The following is a 20,989-nucleotide window of genomic DNA, read 5'->3' as shown; positions in this document are numbered from 1 at the left end:
CATTGTTTATTTAATACTAAGTTAGTAAAAATTGAATTGAACACTATTCAGTATGTTTTATAGTTTTTTCATTAGTCTTAACATAGGAAATTCAATACCGGCTCATAAACATACACCCTCATCGTTTTCTTTATTGTTAATGATGTACCATGTTCAATACTCTTGAAGAAATTAATATAATGTGAGGAAATGTTTTTATGTCCTGTGTATACTTAACGTATGACAACAATAACGGATTTGGTTGTTGAATTATTTTTATTTATTATAGGCAGCAAAGGCAAACAATTTCAGTACAATAACATTTCGTTCTATATTGCGATCCATTTCTTTCGTCCTTAGTTCATGACATTCCCTTGTCTGCCTTTTTGTTACCACTTGTCATATCTCTTTTACCCTGAATAAAACAATACGATTATGTTCGACAATTGAACGTAATTCAAATAAATATTGTATTAACAATATATCTGTGTGCATGCAAACACTGTAAGTAATGTATAAATATAGTTCAAATGGTATAAATGCTTCTATAGTATTTATATCTGATATATGTACACGAAATATACATTGTATTTAATCATATTAAACAAATTCATAAACTATAATGTTGCACTAACCTGGGAAATATGGGTCTGGATACCCATACCCTACAAAACATCATAACTTAGCGTTAGTTTGGATGCAAAATGGTTGACACGGACAAACAACTGATGAACATAGTTTAGACGTAGTTTAGAAATGTGTTCGATATTTTAAGAATAAAATAATGATCTCCGTAAAAAGCTATAATTATAGTTTTATCTTACTCAACGTTTACTCTTTGTGTTTATATGTAAATTTGTATTATGAAATAAAAGAATCGGTTATCCTGTTACCATTAAATTTTCTTGAACATGTTTTACTATACCAAATCAGATTACCACATAACACTCTCACAAAAAACTCTATAGCCCTTTACTCCGACACGCACAGACATGCAAGCGAAAAACAAAAACCACTCACACGCATACATGACGTACACATAAACTCATATACTGTTTTAGAAGAAAATCCTATAGCTTATCGGTTAAAAATGATTAACATTATTTACAAAATTGATGTGCTTTTCTAATTAAAATAAACGATTTGTTATTACCGCAAGCAGAAATATTTTGATAAAACGGTGCAAAATCTATATTTATTTACCGAGTGCAATTGAAACCTTGTAGATAATATTATCCATAAGAAGTTGAGTTTATTTTTTAAACGTATTTCTCAGCTACGGCTTTAGGTCTGAATTGCTTAATATAAATCAATAAAGCATGTCCATGTGTTAATTCTTCTTAAAATGATATTATGCGCATTTTGCACTGTTGAATAGAGCTTAAAAGAATTAACAGGTGAAAGGAGTTAATTAAAATGTGGTAATTGACCAATTATCTGCCATTTATCTTAATACCAGTTAAAAAAATAAACAAATATTCGATATTGAACATGACTGTCACAGTCCTATAGGCCGAGCAGAACTGTCTTTTTATTACGATCAGAGTTAGTGTTCGTATGTCGTAGGAAAATATATCGTTGCAGGAAATTAAAATAATCTGTTAAACAATATTGTGTCTTTGTGTCGTATGAACGACGCTGCATTAAAACTAAATTAAAATTCACATCGCACATCGAATCATTTAGATTTGTGAAAACAAAAGTACGGTTGATATTCAAATGCATTTTTCCTCTTTCCAGGATATTGTTTTAGTATGTTGATGCTGCATTTAAAAATATAAGTGTATATGAAGTGAAAACACCAACAATAAACAACGGTTGCGATAGACACCTATAAACATAGCATATACTTCTAGATGCGTATAAGATAACTTTAAATGACACCAATGTTAAAATATTTTTTCATCACAGATCAAATGTTCTCTTTGCTTAATCCGTTTGGCAACACATAAATATATTACTAATGTCGATACCTGGGTTGCAACGAGGGCAGCACTCGCCAATCGGTGTGTATTGCCCATTAGGGCAGTAGATAGGTGGGCAATACACCTTGTAACACGAAGGGTATCCACTATATGTCTGACCAGACACCGAGGCGCAGAGCGTCAACAGTAACACGAACGAGATGGCTGATAACATCGTTATACCTAAAATGACGAGATAGCATAAACATGTAGGTATTTCGAATACATAATGTAAAAATAAATAACGGAATAAACATTCTTTGCTCAAATTAATAACATCACTCCACGAGTGTATGATTACTATGCATTTCATTATTTCAATATTAAAACACTCTGTCTTGAAATCTTCGCAAACAAATTTATCATTTACCATATCAGTCGCCATACTTTTAAATGTTCGTAGGCCCTTTTAGAAAAAATATATCATGAAGTCATTTATTTCTAATATACAACAAAAGAAGCGTTTGCTTCAAAACATGTCTAAACATTCTTCTTTATGTTCTACAATCATCTCCTATTAACCAATATTAAATAATTGTTTTTGTTTATTCTAAGATACACCATAGTATTTTATTAAATTTCTCAAACAATGAATACTAACTAAATAGAAATATTTGTCAAATAAAAGCTCACCTTTTGGCGCTTCTGTGAAGAATCTGAAGACTCGATAATAAAGCTAGACACTGGACGTTTATATACCTGCAAGGAAGGAATTGTAAAAATACTAAATGTGTTTCTAGTTAGATAAATCTTTGTCGAGCATGTGCATTTGCAATCAAGCATGTAAGCTTTTACGCTGAATTGGAAACACGTGGTGCATCTCCTTTGTTTGATGCTTTCTTTAAATCAAGCATGTTCGGATAATCTCGACTTTTGGTACATTATTAGCTTGTAACTGTGACATATGCATGCATTACATACCTTTCGATGTTTGTGCAGTGTTGATATAATTTTTTGTTTGAATGTCAAAGTAGCATACCAGTATACATGTAAGCTAAAATATATCGTAATATCAAAACCTAAGCCACAGTACCAAAAAGCAACGCTCGTCGTTGCCCGGATGTCTTTCTTTGTAATAAAGCAAATTTACATTCACATTAAGATTTATGATACATCATTTGGCTCGCTTTTGTTAATCTCAAGTTTTTAGAATTATTGTCGATATAAAGGACCAACTGCATAAGGATATACTTTGTTGAACAAAATATGCGTTATTCATTTTGAATAATCACAATCTTGTAGTTTGTTTATTTGAAAACTTGTGCAAGGCCCAACAATATTTAAATATTTAAAAATATTCCGTTTAGTGTTGAGTGAACGCATCAATTAACTTAAACCCTCCTAAATATAGATAACAGGCATAAAGCCAGTGTGCTTAATAAAGTGCATTTATTTCGTGCAAGGTGGTGAACAAATAACGTGTTACTTGAATATCTGTATAACTCCATGTAAAATTCCATAATCACATAATTACAACGGATAATTGCTCGTTTCTGTGAATCGAATAAGTGTTGATTTATGTGCTGAAGCAGGCGTCGCACGTTAATCTTATAAGTAAAGAAATATTTTAAAGGTCGACAGAGATGGCTTTTTATAACGCTATTTTGTGTGTTGGCTTGACTATTGGATTTTCTAATGAATCATATAACTGCCGTGGTGTGTTGTACCCCGAAGAAAACTCAATACCTTCACCCATTCAGATACCATCGGAGAGGTCACGTACAACGTAAATGTATACTAATTATGAATATTGTGGTACAAGTAGAATATTGTGCTTCAAATTAAAGCGTCTGCTGCATCAGCATGAGTTGTTTATTAATTGGGACATATCTAAGCAGAGGGTGCAAAGCCATGCCGGTATGTCATCATTTTCGTTTAAATGCTAAACCCCAGGTAAATACTCGTCTAATTTGTGTAATTAAGCACTGTAAGCTAATTTGTGAAATTAAGCTACATGACATGTAGCTAACAATCTAAAATGACAGAAGGGTAGAAGCTAACAGAAGCAATATTCAACAACAACGGTTGCGATAGACACCTATAAACATAGCATATACTGCTAGATGCGTATAATATAACTTTAAATGACACGAATGTTAACATATTTTTTCATCACAGATCCAATGTTTTCTTTGCTTAATCCGTTTGGCAACACATAAATATATTACTTAATGTCGATACCTGGGTTGCAACGAGGGCAGCACTCGCCAATCGGTTTGTATTGCCCATTAGGGCAGTAGATAGGTTGGCAATACACCTTGTACCATGAAGGGTATCCACTATATGTCTGACCAGACACCGAGGCGCAGAGCGTCAACAGTAACACGAACGAGACGGCTGATAACATCGTTATACCTAAAATAACGAGATAGCATAAACATGTAGGTATTTCGAATACATAATGTAAAAATAAATAACGGAAAAACAATTCTTTGCTCAAATTAATAACATCACTCCACGAGTGTATGATTACTATGCATTTCATTATTTCAGTATTAAAACACTCTGTCTTGAAATCTTCGCAAACAAATTTATCATTTACCATATCAGTCGCCATACTTTTAAATGTACGTAGGCTCTTTTAGAAAAAATATGTAATGCAGTCATTTATTTCTAATATACAACAAAAGAAGCGTTTGCTTCAAAACATGTCAAAAATACTGGTCTAATTTGTGTAATTAAGCACTTTTAGCTCATTATATTGCTACCTACCAGTGGATACTTAAACACTTTTTTTAATTTCACAGATGTAGCTAACAATCTAAAATGCCAGAAGGGTAGAAGCTAACAGAAGCAATATTCAAAACCATACTATTTTGCTGATAAACTTTCCGATGAGTATTTTACAATAATATTCAACATTTGATAATAATATTGACGCACCCACTTGTTATTGAGAAATATTGAATTAAAAGTGTTGGTAAAATGACTTTAATCTGAATATGTTTTTTCAAGGGAGATCACTTTATCTTTTATAAGACTGTCCAAATGTTAAGTTTGCGCTTACTGAATTTAGTTATTACAAACATCAACGTAATGTGCAGAATCTCAAAGTTTCACTGATGAAGGCCATTAGTAAGGTCCATTTTGAAAAGAGGATAATTAAGTGAACATTCAAAATAAGCATAATTTCAAACTTTAAACTACCCACAATACAATTATTTGAGAATTAAGTTGGAGCAACTGGAGTTTCACTTGTTTATATTTCTTGAACATAGTAATTTGTTGCTCGAAAATATAAATTTTCAATTATTATGTAAGTCCAAAGCAATATGTTTTTTTTTATTTATTTAACTCTATGTCTAATTAACTTCACGGAAGAAAGGCTTAATGCAATACACAAGTTGTCTATGAAAGAACAATTATTCCCATTGGCAACATCAGCATTAACATGCTTATTGAACAGCAGCATGTTGCATTCCAGTAAACTAACACATTTTTTAAAATCGACAAGACTCTCTGCATCATTGATACAATTTATAATTGGTAGAGTGCATATTAGTAAGGGGGGAAAATTAAATACATGTATATATCGCAATACCATTATCACATAAGAATCACACAGCTTAGCATGACAATGATTATTACATGTATTTTGTGAAAAGACATTGACAATATGTAGCTTAGTGTACATTTTCCTTTCTGGAATGCAATATTCGTATCATGAGATATAACAACGCTATATATCAGTATAACGACATATCATGGTACAAACTTATTGTAAATGTAAAAATAAGCTGTGTTACACGGATGTGAGTCTTTTGCAATATGCAGCCAGTGTACATTTAGACCAGCCAGCACTGTCTCATAAGCGGACAAGTTAGCTTAATACCAGCCTGCATTGACTCATAAACGGACAAGGTAGCTTCAGACCAGTCTTAACTAAATCAGTAAATGTGCCTTTTAGTGTTCCAAATCATGTAAAATCTTTTATCTTAAAATGTTGATGTCAGACAATATTCTGGTGTACATTTGTAAGTTTACGGGTACATGTACATGTCATATTCATGTTTCATTACAGTAATGATTTCAATGCAGAGTCGGTTGAATTCAAGTTTATTATTCTTTATTAATATAAACCTTTAGATTTGGAAACTTACTTGTTTTGAATTTAATTTCAAACATGCATATGCCCCTGGCATTTTTAGGCGGAAAGTTGATAATGATTGCCCGGTCTGTACTTCTGTGAGAGGTTATGTGATGTGATTGCATATGAAAACTCTTGATTCTTAGTTGTATGCCCCCGATCGAAAGATCGGGGGTATATTATTATTGGCCTGTCTGTCATTCATTCATTCATTCTTTCATTCATTCATTCATTAATTCATTCATTCATTGTGTGTGTCCCAAAACATAAACCCTGGTCATAACTTTTGCAAAATTTAAGATATTTGAAGGCATGTGTATCTCATGGAGCTTGCACATTTTTAGTGGTGAAAGGTCAATGTCATTCTGCAAGGTCAAAGGTCAAATATATGGCTTCATAGCGGCGCATTAGGGGGCAATGTGTTTCTGACAAACACATCTCTCGTTCTATCTCTGATTACTCATCCTTTATCTTGCTGCATCATATTGTACTGTGCATTATATGTAACTGTATCAGGAAGAAATTGACACTCGTTGTGCTAATGCAGAATCAAACTTGAAAAGATTTGTGTTTGCCAGTATAACATGGTATTTGTTAACTTCTATTACAGATGCTACTGGCATGGATCAGTTCATGACCCTTAACAATGTTAGCATATTTAATTGTACTATATTAAAACCCACTAAAATGGTAATTAATGACTACATTAACACAAAAATAAATCAATTTCTATTTTGTTACATGTTTGAAACAAGCCCTACAAATGTATAACTTTTATAAAAAAGTAATACATTACATAATAACTTAAAACAAATATGTAATTAAACAGTGATGTACGCTTAATTTACTACATATTTTTCACCGATGAAATTTTACAATGTATTCAACATTTAATAATATCTTTTATTGAGAAATATTGAATTAAAAGTGTTGGTTGTCTGAATATGTTTTTTCAAGGAGATCACTTTATAAGACAAATTAAGTTTTGCATCAACGTAATGTGCAGAATCTCAAAGTTTCACTGATGAAGGCCATTAGTAAGGTCCATTTTGAAAAGAGGATAATTAAGTGAACATTCAAAATAAGCATAATTCAAACTTTAAACTACCCACAATACAATTATTTGAGAATTAAGTTGGAGCAACTGGAGTTTCACTTGTTTATATTTCTTGAACATAGTATTTGTTGCTCGAAAATATAAATTTTCAATTATTATGTAAGTCCAAAGCAATATGTTTTTTTTTATTTATTTAACTCTATGTCTAATTAACTTCACGGAAGAAAGGCCTTAATGCAATACACAAGTTGTCTATGAAAGAACAATTATTCCCATTGGCAACATCAGCATTAACATGCTTATTGAACAGCAGCATGTTGCATTCCAGTAAAACTAACACATTTTTTAAAATCGACAAGACTCTCTGCATCATTGATACAATTTATAATTGGTAGAGTGCATATTAGTAAGGGGGGAAAATTAAATACATGTATATATCGCAATACCATTATCACATAAGAATCACACAGCTTAGCATGACAATGATTATTACATGTATTTTGTGAAAAGACATTGACAATATGTAGCTTAGTGTACATTTTCCTTTCTGGAATGCAATATTCGTATCATGAGATATAACAACGCTATATATCAGTATAACGACATATCATGGTACAAACTTATTGTAAATGTAAAAATAAGCTGTGTTACACGGATGTGAGTCTTTTGCAATATGCAGCCAGTGTACATTTAGACCAGCCAGCACTGTCTCATAAGCGGACAAGTTAGCTTAATACCAGCCTGCATTGACTCATAAACGGACAAGGTAGCTTCAGACCAGTCTTAACTAAATCAGTAAATGTGCCTTTTAGTGTTCCAAATCATGTAAAATCTTTTATCTTAAAATGTTGATGTCAGACAATATTCTGGTGTACATTTGTAAGTTTACGGGTACATGTACATGTCATATTCATGTTTCATTACAGTAATGATTTCAATGCAGAGTCGGTTGAATTCAAGTTTATTATTCTTTATTAATATAACCTTTAGATTTGGAAACTTACTTGTTTGAATTTAATTTCAAACATGCATATGCCCCTGGCATTTTTAGGCGGAAAGTTGATAATGATTGCCCGGTCTGTACTTCTGTGAGAGGTTATGTGATGTGATTGCATATGAAACTCTTGATTCTTATTTGTATGCCCCCGGATCGAAAGATCGGGGGTATATTATTATTGGCCTGTCTGTCATTCATTCATTCATTCTTTCATTCATTCATTCATTAATTCATTCATTCATTGTGTGTGTCCCAAAACATAAACCCTGGTCATAACTTTTGCAAAATTTAAGATATTTGAAGGCATGTGTATCTCATGGAGCTGCACATTTTTAGTGGTGAAAGGTCAATGTCATTCTGCAAGGTCAAAGGTCAAATATATGGCTTCATAGCGGCGCATTAGGGGGCAATGTGTTTCTGACAAACACATCTCTCGTTCTATCTCTGATTACTCATCCTTTATCTTGCTGCATCATATTTACTGTGCATTATATGTAACTGTATCAGGAAGAATTGACACTCGTTGTGCTAATGCAGAATCAAACTTGAAAAGATTTGTGTTTGCCAGTATAACATGGTATTTGTTAACTTCTATTACAGTTTCACATTTCAATGCTACTGGCATGGTCTATCAGTTCATGATGGGTCCCTTAACAATGTTAGCATATTTAATGATGTACATTGTAATATTATTTTATTGTGATAATTTGGAAGTATATTAAATGGACCCATGTGCGGTTATGTGTTAAAATCGTCATTCTTTTTCTCCGTAATCCTAATGTTTACATGTTTGTAGTGCAACATTAACACAAAAATAAATCGTTATTATTTCTATTTTGGGTTTTATTTGTAGAAGTACATGTTGAACACACGGAATGAAACAAGCAGAATTTTTCGAAAAGTGTGAAACTACCATAATGTATAACAGTTGGTTATAAAAAAAGTAATACATTAACATGTTCCGCATAATAAGGCTTCTTATAACGCATAATGATAATTATTCCAGAAGGAGCTAATAAAACACTGGGGTCATTTCATCAAAGATCGTACGACAATCTTAATTTACGACTAAAATTTGAAAAGTAAATTATACAAGATATTGATAAATATCCACGCAAAACATATTCCGAAGGTAAGAGACTGATGAAATGAATAAATGTACTCAAAATTAGTAATAATATACCTTGATTTTTTGAAATGATGTTTCTTTAAAATATGTATCGTATTCTAAATTTGTCGTACGATGATTGTTGAAACGGTCCCACTAGACCTGATAAACAAATTAACTATTTGCTATGTAGTATGTGTGTATAAAGCTTAATAATCAGTTATTAAAGTACCCCAGCATACACTTGGGAATTTTATTTCACTGCTTCTGAATATCACAAATGGTATCTTATAAAGAAATCTTTCAGAAAGCTTGATATCATAATTACAGGGGATTTTCTTCATTTTATGCCCAATTTAAAGATAAAATTGGCAAATTACCTTTTTAAATATTTTTTAACAACCTAAACAACATGATGTAAAATATTGTTTTTTTAGTTCTTGGTGAAGATTTTAAATTAAACCACTAAAAATATCATCAGTACAGTTATTCCAAATGGATGCTTATATGAACAAGTGTGTATTGATAAAAAGTATGTAATTCTTTTAAACAAAAATAATATTAAAATGTCCCAAACAACAAAAATGTTTTAAGGTTGCTAGAGTATGTCAGGTTACATATCTGATTAATCACATATTATTGCAGAAAACGGATGAAAATGAAAACAACAAAATGTTACAAAATTTAATGTCTAAATGACTACAAATAATATCCATTCCATTAACTAAAACCACTAAAGCTGTTGGAACTTTCTGAACTAGAAGAGCTTGTTTCAACATCAGATATGTCCTCCGTCAAAGCTTGTACAACAGGATGTGCGTACAAATTACAGTCTGGACTACCACAATTACATTGTTGTTCACAAATATCACAACACAAGTGTTTTAGCAGGCCCTTATTATCATCAGTATTATATGCACTCAATAACAAATTCCTGCGACATTTTGAATCATCACTTATGTAATTCTTCATATCACTATCAATTCCTTTACAATGTCTGCCACAATATAACAAAAGTGCCATTGCCTGAGTTCCATCTCTACCTGCCCTTCCAAACTGCTGAACAAAAGTATCCATGCTCTTCGGAACCCCATAGTTTATTACTTGATTTACCCCTTTAAAATAAACGCCCATGCCAGCACCACTAGTTGCCACTAACAGTCTAATCAAGCCATCATCATGTCCCATGTCTTTTTTTATATCCTCCTTTACATTTTCTGCAGTCTGGGAATGATACATATGCACATATTGTATGTCATTATCCAGTTCCATTCTTAACATTGTATACACATCAGAGCAATTTTTTATGGATGTACAAAATATAAGGTATCTTTCACTTTTTTCTTTCTTGTTTTTGATTGAAGTTTCCAAATACTTGAACACTAAACTAAGAGGCAAGCTTTCCTTATACCTATGACAAAATAATTTGATATTTTGACGATCTGGACTGTCAACAATTTCAAAATAGTTTTGCATACAAAATAGCTGTTTCACTTTAGTTCGAGCAGCTTTATTTGCCGTGGCAGTGATTAATAAGATGGGACACTCGACCAAAGAACGAACTTCTCCTAATTTCCCAAACCACTCGCGAAATGGCATCTTCTCCTGCTCACTGTCAGCCTATCCCCTCAACATAAAGAAGTACATGAACTTGTCTTTATTTGTGATGCATATTTTACTCAATCACATGCCTGACTCATTATTAAATAATAATAATATGACTTGTTATTTACTAGCCAACACTATTTATTTGTATTTAAACCGGCTCCAATACTGGTAATATGTGTAGTTTACTAACATGAAGACTATTTTACTATCAAATATAGAATTGACATTCAAAATGACATTAACATGACAATTAAACACGTGTATTATACATATGTCTGCACTTAAAGGTTTTAATAACATAACTTTTGTTTATATATTGTAGCAGCAGCCAGTTATACAAATACTACACAGCTAAAAGAGCTACATAAATACTACACAGCTGAAAGCGCTAGACAATTACTACACAGCTGTTCAATTTATTACAATTATCAAACTAATGCTGTTTTTTTTTCACACTGTAACACAAGTGTATGGTAGGTTGGTATTACTTTTTACCAGTGTATTATTGTATAAGCCTCATCCACAACAGTAAGTTTAATGGAAGTACTGTTCGCCATCATGTCCCTCCACTTTTGAACGCCAAGAAGATACTCCGGGGAAGAATAAATAAAGTCATGCAGATAAAATATCTGATTCTTCATTAGGATCTCGTCCGATAAACGTAGCTTTGAATCCGAGGGAAGTCAGGTATTCACAATGTTCTTTCATTATTGACAAAAGTGGAGTAACGACAACAACTTGACTGCCAGTGCACTGATTTCTTTTGATAAATTGATATATTTGATACTCCAAGCTTTTCCCTCCACCTGTCAGAGTGCTTAAAAAGAGAACGCGCCCATGTAATAGATAAGAGATACTTTTGCTCTGAAAGTCGTTTAAATTCTCAATTTTAAAGTATTTGCATGCATGTCAAAATTCCATCTCTACGGACGACGCCATTTTGAGAACAAACCCGAAGTCTCTATAGTACGAGTTGTATCATTGGTAAAAAATATCCGCATCAAACAGTACTGGATCCAATGGAATTACTGGATTTGACACATCCTAAAACGGTGAAAAGAGTTCGTAATGTCCCACGGTCGATAAATGGAGAGTAGCGGAATGGGTTAAACGTGGGTATCCGACGATGGTTTCCGCGCGAATCGACTCAAATGGTTATTGCTCATCAGGGATTTTTTTATGTGCCGGTGCCAGAGGGATAGGTGTTACCCAATGGACTGTCTGAATCAGTGGACCGACCTCCGGGAACTGAGGAGTAGTTGGTACCCACAGGACTGTCTACAGGAGTAGAACGACTACCGGGGTCTGAGGGGTAGCTGCTACCCACAGGGCTGTCAACAGGAAAAGATAGTCTGCCGGTGAATAAATGGTTGGTGATACCCACAGGACTGTCTACATAAGTGGAACGTCTGCCGGTGACTGAGGGGTAGGGACTGTCTACAGGAGTGGAACGGCTGCCGGTGACAGAAGGGTAGGTGGTACCCACTGGACTGTCTACAAGAGTGGAATGACTGCCAGTTTATGATGGGTAGGTGGTACCCTCATGACTATAAAAGTGAACTGACTGCCGGTGATTGAAGATTACGTGGTACCCACCGGACTGTCTACACGAGTGAAACGGCTTCCGGTGACTGAAGGATAGTTGCTACCCATAGGGCTGTCTACATGAGTTTAACAACTACCGGGGACTGAGGGGTATGTGTTACCCGCTGAATTATCCACAGGTGTGGAACGACTGCCTGTGACTGAGGGGTATGTGGTACTCACTTGACTGTCTACATTAGAGGAACGACTGCCGGAGACTGAAGGTTAGGTGTTATCCACACGACTGTCTACAGGAGTGGAACGACTGCCGATGACTGAGGGGTAGGTGGTACCCACTGGATTGTCTACAGGAGTGGATCGACAGCCGGGTACTGAGGGTTAGGTGGTCTCCACAGGGCTTTCTACTGGAGTAAAACGACTGCCGGTGGCTGGTGTATAGGTTGCTGGAGTGTCAACAGGAGTATAACGACTGACGGTGACTGAGGAGAATGTATGTATTAACAACAGGACTGTCGACAGGAATGGAGCGACTGCCGAGGACTGAGGGGTAGGTGGTACCCACTGGACTGTCTAAAGGGTTGGAACGACTGCTGGGGATATAGGGGTAGGATGTGAGCACTGGACTGCCTACAAAAGTGGAACGACTGCCAAAGACTGAGGTGAAGGTAGAACCCAGTGATGGGTCAACAGGTGTAAAATGATTCTCGGGTGACTAAGGGGAATGTATTACCCAAAGGACTGTCTACAGGAATGGAGTGACTGCCGGGACTGAGGGGTATGTGGTACCCATTGGAATGTTTACAGGGTTGAAACGACTGCCGGGGACTGAGGGGTACAGTAGACTCTCTGAACCGGACTGTCTCGGGACCGGCCTGATCGTCCGGTTTTCAGAGAGTTCCGGTTTACCAAGAGTATGCATATTGCCGAAATATACATGGTATGCATTGTGAACAGAATAACATAAGAATAAAACAAACCATATACATTTACATGTACAATGTGGTAACTGTACGCAGGTACTGATGATGTTAGTTGCATTCTTAAAAAATGTGTTTTTAATCGATTAAAAGCAAACAAAATTCCATACCGACTTGTTTTGATTAATCCCAAAGTGAGCGTGGTGCTTTATACATGTACGTACGTGGCATTTGTCATATAGGCGAGTGATAACACAAATAAGATTGTTGTAGATACACGATTTATTATTCAATACATACACAGTTTGTTTTACATGACTTAATCGGACTCTCATAGCGCGGTAACGACTTGACACCTTTATGGTATGTTTAATCCGATTATCGATAATTGCGCGAGCAAAATGTGTGACACCGCACTCGCTGTGCTGACTAGGTATTGTTATTTTCACGCCTCGGGCATCTTGAGAATTTTGACCGTCCGGTATACTCAATGTATTTTACGTTGAAAATGACCAAATTTACGGAGATACCCGTCCGGTTTCCGGTTTTCAGAAGGTTGGGTTTATTCAACATTTTTTAACAAAGATATAGAAGGAGAAAATACGGGACTGGCCCGACCGTCCGGAATAGGGAGAGTTCTGGTATTCAGAGAGTCCGGTATTGGCAGAGTCTACTGTAGTCGGTAGCCACAGGACTGTCCACAGCTGCCACAGGACTGCTAGGATTGAGTAGTAGGTGGTAGGTGTTACCCACTGACGAGTAGGTAGTATACACAGGACTGTGTATAGGAGTGGAGAGACTGCCGGTGACTAAGGTGTATGTGGTACCCACAGGACTGTCTACAGGAGTCGAACGACTGCCGGTGACTGAGGGGTAGGTGGTACCCACTGGACTGTCTACAGTGGAACAACAGCCGGGCACTGAGGCGTAGGGTACACACTGGACTGTCTACCTGAGTGGAACGACTGCCGGTGACTAAGAGGTATGTGGTATCCACAGGACCGTCTACAGAAGTGGAAAGACTGCCGGGGACAGAGGAGTAGGTACCCACAGGACTGTCAACAGAAATGAAACGGCTGCCGGGGACTGAGGGGTTGGCGGTAGCCACAGGACTGTCTTCAGGAGTGAAACGACTGCCGGTAGCTGAGGGGTTGGCGGCACTCATATGACTGTCTACAGGAGTGCAACTACTGCCGGGGACTGAGGGGTAGTCGGTAGCCACAGGACTGTCTTCAGGTTGTCATGATATTTTAGAAGCCAGCAGAAGCATCTAATTGTTCAAGCGGCGCTTTTACATGAACGTAATATTTTATAACGCACTTTGGATGAAATGTCAGCTGTTTAACATAGTTCCGGTGGGAAATCCATCCAAATGTCTAGATATGTTTTCATATTGTAATTGCAAATGTCGACATCATTCCACAGACTTTGCTTGTGTCAATGCAGGACCATAGTAAGAACACAAAAGGATATACCTGACTGGAAAAGACACTTGTCCATAGGTCATGGATATCCCCAAAATCAATATTTGTCTCGAATTCCGTTTATGTCAAACACCAGCTGCTGATGCCAAAAACGAATTGTTATCTCTAAATGTGAACTTCACATTTGAGGTAATTGTAACAGGGGATACATGCGACATTTAGTAGACTGATGGGTGTCATGTGTCGTTCATTGTTTTATATCTGACATGATGGTTGTTAAAGTTACACCTTGTTAAAGCTGATTTAAATAGAAATCGACCTTTAAGTGAAACCATGACCTCTGAGGTAAGGAGACAGGCTTTATATACGTGTTCCGATCATTCAGTGGCGTAATTCGTTCGTTGAGTAATGCATTTTCTAGTTTCGAACGACGACGCTAAAATATTATTCCGATAAAACTCTGAATGATTTATATCATCGAATATTATTGTCCTGTAAAATGTAATTCAATGTAATCATATAACACAATTCCAAAGTTTGTAATACTAATTTCAAATGCATGATTTCAACCGTAAATGTAAATGTTCTGACAAAAGCTATCATTCGAATATATCCGAATTTTCGAATACGTTACTTAACCCACTTTTAATATACTAAAATTTCTCAAATGGTTGTCCATTGTTTTGTATTTACAATAAACATACGTTTCTCCTAGATTTCATCACTTTGTGACCCACAACAAATGTATGTTTTTCGTATAGTTATCATACTATGTGTTATGAAATCGGATAATTTTATGGTTATTTATATAATATTATATACAAATTTTCATATAAAAATATATGGAACACACACTCTTTATAGTTTATATCGACTATGAAAATTTTTATTTATGCAAGGACGTGGGCTTCTTTTTATACGTCTTATTTTGTTACATTGACCATACATTTCATTCTGAGATATTCAAAAGGTAAATAAATAAAACTGACCTTCACTATGTACGAATGAATAAGTGTTGAAGTGACTTTAAAGTTGGAAAATATATTTTATTCGTTATTCAATCCAAGTATAAACAACAAACAGCAGTGAATTTGATATTTGCAATTTGTGCCATAGATGTTTGGCTGTTACGTCACAATTCTTTAAGCAGTGAATACACGTCTTCATTACGTTCATATGACACCTGTGGAAAAGCTTTGGTAAATGATAACGTTGCAGTATAAAGAATTTGACGTCGATAAAGAATCAATACCGCGCGCATGTGGCCGCACGCGATCATATAAAATGCTTTCGAATTGGTAAGCCGGTCAATGTCTTTCATTTTGTTCAAATATTATTTGTAAGAGTAGCAGTACATCTGCTGTACGTTATATATAACAATATATTTTAGTAATGGTAATTAACATTAAAAAGCATCCACTATTGATATGCTTGGACTCTACCTATGTTACATACTAAATGACCATGTCGTAATCAAATTCACAGATAATGTTCGCTGCTTTGCCCAGCTCTACATAATGATAATTTATACATAACATTGAATTTGTAATAATGTTATGTTTAACCTCCGGCTGCTCCTCTAGACATTTGAGTATTACAAAGTCATAGCAACTGCTACATCAAATGAAATCTGAAAATATTTATTAAATTAAGGTAAAAAAAAACAGTCAAACGGATATGCTTCTATTTCCATCGTAAGTGAAAACAGAGATTTGTTAGTGTATTGCTTTACATGTCGGAAAAAAAAATCACGTTTCTCAAGACAATTTTCTTATCTCAAAGTTAAAACTCATAATTCATGGCAAAAGACCTACATAATTATATAATAATAAGAATATTGTCTTCATCATGACTGTATCAAGCCAACAATTAAGCTTCTATGCAAAACTAGTCCAGAAGGTTAAAATTGAAGATCACAGTTAAGAGAAGAAACAATCAACCGCTATTCGGGCTTACATTTGCCCATCATGAATGTTATTGCAACTAACTTTAAAAGAAGTGCAAATAATAACGATCAAAATGTCGCAGCTATGAGGAACATAGCAAGTAAAGATCAAAGGTCAAAACATAACGCTGAGCATAACTAGTATTGTCAAATAAACTGGCAAAGAGTTACATCGATAGCATAACTAGCATCACTGTAAACTTTTTGACGAAACTCGACGTTTGTGCTTTAATAACACTTATTTATAACGTCGAATATTAAGATTTTATTTTGCTTTTATATCCCTGCGTCTTAATTATGTAAATTTGCAACTTCGTTTCGCAAATTGATCTTTTATATGAATCTGGATTGTTTAACGTGATATTGCATAATTTTTATCGGAAGGTTTCGTTTATAGCATATTTGTTTTGAATCTTTTCATTTAAAAGCGAGACTATTCGATTTGTATATGTGTTAAATTGTTATATATTGATAACAATATGTTACAATAGCACAAAATAGGCAAGAAAAATGATACATTTAAGAAGTATTTCATGAAATGCAGCAAATACAAATTAGCGCCCCGAGCCTATTGTGACGAAGATATTTCGTATATATTTTCCTTCAAGCACTTCAAGGAGTTCTGTATCACAACATCAATCTGATGCAATTGTCCTGGTGGACAAATTTGCGAGAAGCCGATTGCCCTGGAATGCAAACAAACGCAGGATGCCGATATTTTGGATGCCGTTTGTCCAGATACTATTGTTCACACGTTGTTTCTAAGCCCCTTATGCACACACAGCTGATTAGCGCGTGCATGTTTTGATTTGTCGTAGGCCGAATGCAGACAATATTCGATCAGAGCTTGCACTCGCTTGTGAATTTTCAAGCGTCGCGGCGACATGATCGGAAACACAAGCGCCGCGGCGAAATTGCTTTTGAAGTCCAGGCGCCGCGGGGCCGCTGTGATTAAACCGCCTGGGGAAAAGCCTGTATAATAATAACAGCATGCGTTTATTACAAATATAGTGGAAAACACACACAAATAACTCAATGTGTGTTCCCCGCCTAAGAATTATCAATATAAATCATTTGTGTTAAAACCGGTTTAAAAGGTTTCTTTCATTAAAAAAATGTTGCATGAGGGTTTATTATTGAAAACGTCGACATTTCAAACATTTGAAATTTATGTATTTTTCCCGTAAGTGCCTCATAATATTAAGAAATTAAGCGACAATATACAATGCTTGCACCAACTGCTATTTTCGAAACAAAAACGTGCTATACACAACACAAAATATTCCATGCGGTCTAGCGAAACGGCAGTTGTCCCAATGCGATTAATGATCGAATCCGTAAAAAAAAAATGAAATGACTTTTCAGATATTGTGTTTTGTTCAAAACTTTAATAATTCACGTATTTTATTGTATTATCGTTATTTGAATTGTTTGGTCCGTTCAATTAGATATATACATGTTTGCAATACGATGCGATTGACCCCGATGGCCATTTTCACCAGATGTAATTATTGTACAAATAGTTTTCATAGTGAGAACTTGCCTATCTAAGTTTATTTATATTTCCTTAAATGTTGCTGACTTCGAAAAGAATACCTCAAAGCTTGAATAAGTGAATGCTTCCGATTGAGCTTTTTACGTATTGTTCGTCATATAAACATTGTTTATTTAATCACCTTAAGAAAACTATTCAGCATATTTTAAAGATTTGTCATTAGTCTTAACATAAGAAATTCAATACCGGCACATAAACATACACCATCATCGTTTTCTTTATTGTTCATGATGTACAATATTCAATGCACTTGAAGGAATTAATATAATGTGAGGAAATGTTTTTTATGTCCTGTGTATACTGAATGTATGACAACAATAACGGATTTGGCTGTTGAATTATTTTTATTTATTATAGGCAGCAAAGGCAAACAAGTTCAGTACAATAACATTTCGTTCTATATTGCGATCCATTTCGTTCGTCCTTAGTTCATGTCATTCCCTTGTCTGCCTTGTTGTCACGACTTGTCATATCCCTTTTACCCTGAATAAAAAATACGATTATGTTCGACAATTGAAGGTAATTCAAATAAATATTTTATTTACAATATATCCGTGTGCATGCAAACACTGTAAGTAATGTATAATTATATTGCAAATGGTATATATGCATCTATAGTATTTATATCTGATATATGTACACGAAATATACATTGTATTTAATCAGATTAAACAAATTCATAAACTATAATGTTGTACTAACCTGGGAAATATGGGTCTGGATACCCATACCCTACAAAACATCATAACTCACCATTAGTTTAGATGCAAAATGGTTAACATGGACAAACAACAGATGAACATAGTTAAGGTTTTGTTTGGAAATGTGTTCGATATTTTAAGAATAAAATAATGATCTCCGTAAAAAGCTATAATTATAGTTTTATCTAACTCAACGTTTACTCTTTTTGTTATTTATGTAAATTTTTATTATGAAAGAAAATAATCAGTTATCCTGTTACCATTAAATTTTCTTGAACATGTTTTACTATACCAAATCAGATAACTACATATTACCATTCAACATTCTCACACAAACTCTATCGCCCTTCACCTCCGACACCCACACACACGAAAGACACGCAAGCTCAAAAACAAACAAACACTCACACGCATACATGACATACACATAAACTCATATACTATTTTTGAAGAAAATCGTTTAGCTTATCGATTAAAAATGATAAACATTATTTATAAAATTAATGTGCTTTTCTAATAAAAAAACGATTTGTTTTAACGAAAAGTATAATACAGTATTTTCAATGTTCAATCAACCAATGTGGAATAAGTTTTTACCGCATGCAGAAATTTTTTGATAATACGTTGCAAAATCTATATTTGTTTTACCGATTGCAATTGTAGCCTTGTAAATAATACGTTTTTTTAAACGTATTTCTGAGCTACGGCTTTAGGTCTGATTTGCTTTATATAAATCAATAAAGCACGTCCATGTGTTAATTCTTCTTAAAGTGATATCATGCGCATTTTGCATTGTTGAAAAGAGCCGAAAAGAAATAAAAGGTCAAAGGAGTTAATTAAAATATGGTAATTGACCAATTATCTGCAACTCATCTTGCTACCAGTTTTTTATAAAAATTTTTTTTATATTATATTCGATATTGAACATGACTGCCACAGTCCTCTAGGCCGAGAAGAACTGTCTTTTTATTACGATCAGAGTTAGTGTTTGTATGTCGTATGAAAATATATCGTTGCAGGAAATTAAAATGATCTGTTATACAAAATTGTGTCTTTGTGTCGTTTGAACGAATCTGCACTAAAACTAAATTTAGATCCACATCGTACATCGAATCATTTAGATGTGTGATGTACATTTTCTCTTTCCATGATATTGTTTTAGTATGTTGGTGCTGCATTTACAAATATATGTGTTTATGAAGTGAAAACACCAAAAATAAACAACGGTTGCGATAGACACCTATAAACATAGCATATACTGTTAGATGCGCATAATATAACTTTAAATGACACCAATGTTAAAATATGTTTTCATCACAGATCAAATGTTCTCTATGCTTAATCCGTTTGGCAACACATAAATATATTACTAATGTCGATACCTGGGTTGCAACGAGGGCAGCACTCGCCAATCGGTGTGTATTGCCCATTAGGGCAGTAAATAGGTGGGCAATACACCTTGTAACATGAAGGGTATCCACTATATGTCTGACCAGACACCGAGGCGCAGAGCGTCAACAGTAACACGAACGAGACGGCTGATAACATCGTTATACTTAAAATGACGTGATAGCATAAACATGTAGGTATTTCGAATACATAATGTAAAAATAAATAACAGTAAAAACCATCATTTGCTCCAATAAATAACATCACTCCACGAGTGCATGATTACTATGCATTTCGTTATTTCAGTATTAAAGCACTCTGTCTTGAAATCTTCGCAAACTAATTCATCATTAGTTACCATACTTTTAAATGAACGTAGGCCCCTATAGAAAAAATATATCATGAAGTCATTTATTTCTAATATACAACAAAAGAAGCGTTTGCTTCAAAACATGTCAAAACATCATCCTTTATGTTCTCAAATCATCTCCTATTAACCAATATTTAATAATTGTTTTTGTTTATTCTAAGATACACCATAGTATTTTATTAAATTTCTCAAACATTGAATACTTATTAAATAGAAATAGTTGTCAAATAAAACCTCACCTTTTGGCGCTTCTGTGAAGAATCTGAAGACTCGATAATAAAGCTAGACACTAGACGTTTATATGCCTGCAAGGAAGGAATCGTAAAAATACGTTACTAGTTAA

General features: G+C 34.5%; 2 long non-coding RNA genes across 4 annotated transcripts in view; both read right to left on the bottom strand.

The window, feature by feature from the left end:
- Positions 1-268: 268 nt before the first annotated feature.
- LOC127858147 (uncharacterized) overlaps positions 269-20,989 on the bottom strand; it is a 46,746-nt gene continuing 26,025 nt past the window's right edge. Inside the window, exons 1-4 of one of the 2 annotated variants that reach the window (XR_008038772.1) lie at positions 4,201-4,250; positions 1,953-2,028; positions 615-644; positions 269-394 (exon numbers count right to left, since the gene is read on the bottom strand). This is a non-coding gene — a long non-coding RNA (uncharacterized LOC127858147). Of the gene's footprint in view, positions 395-614; positions 645-1,952; positions 2,029-4,200; positions 4,251-20,989 lie in introns of those variants that run through there. The other variant, XR_008038771.1, reaches the window with a different exon arrangement.
- LOC127858148 (uncharacterized) overlaps positions 18,518-20,989 on the bottom strand; it is a 28,384-nt gene continuing 25,912 nt past the window's right edge. The window contains exons 1-3 of one of the 2 annotated variants that reach the window (XR_008038773.1): positions 20,270-20,442; positions 18,889-18,918; positions 18,518-18,669 (exon numbers count right to left, since the gene is read on the bottom strand). This is a non-coding gene — a long non-coding RNA (uncharacterized LOC127858148). Of the gene's footprint in view, positions 18,670-18,888; positions 18,919-20,269; positions 20,443-20,989 lie in introns of those variants that run through there. The other variant, XR_008038774.1, reaches the window with a different exon arrangement.

This window comes from Dreissena polymorpha, chromosome 14 (genome assembly GCF_020536995.1).
Source record: "Dreissena polymorpha isolate Duluth1 chromosome 14, UMN_Dpol_1.0, whole genome shotgun sequence".
NCBI classification, from domain to species: domain Eukaryota; kingdom Metazoa; phylum Mollusca; class Bivalvia; order Myida; family Dreissenidae; genus Dreissena; species Dreissena polymorpha.
This window is presented reverse-complemented; position numbering and strand designations above follow the sequence as displayed.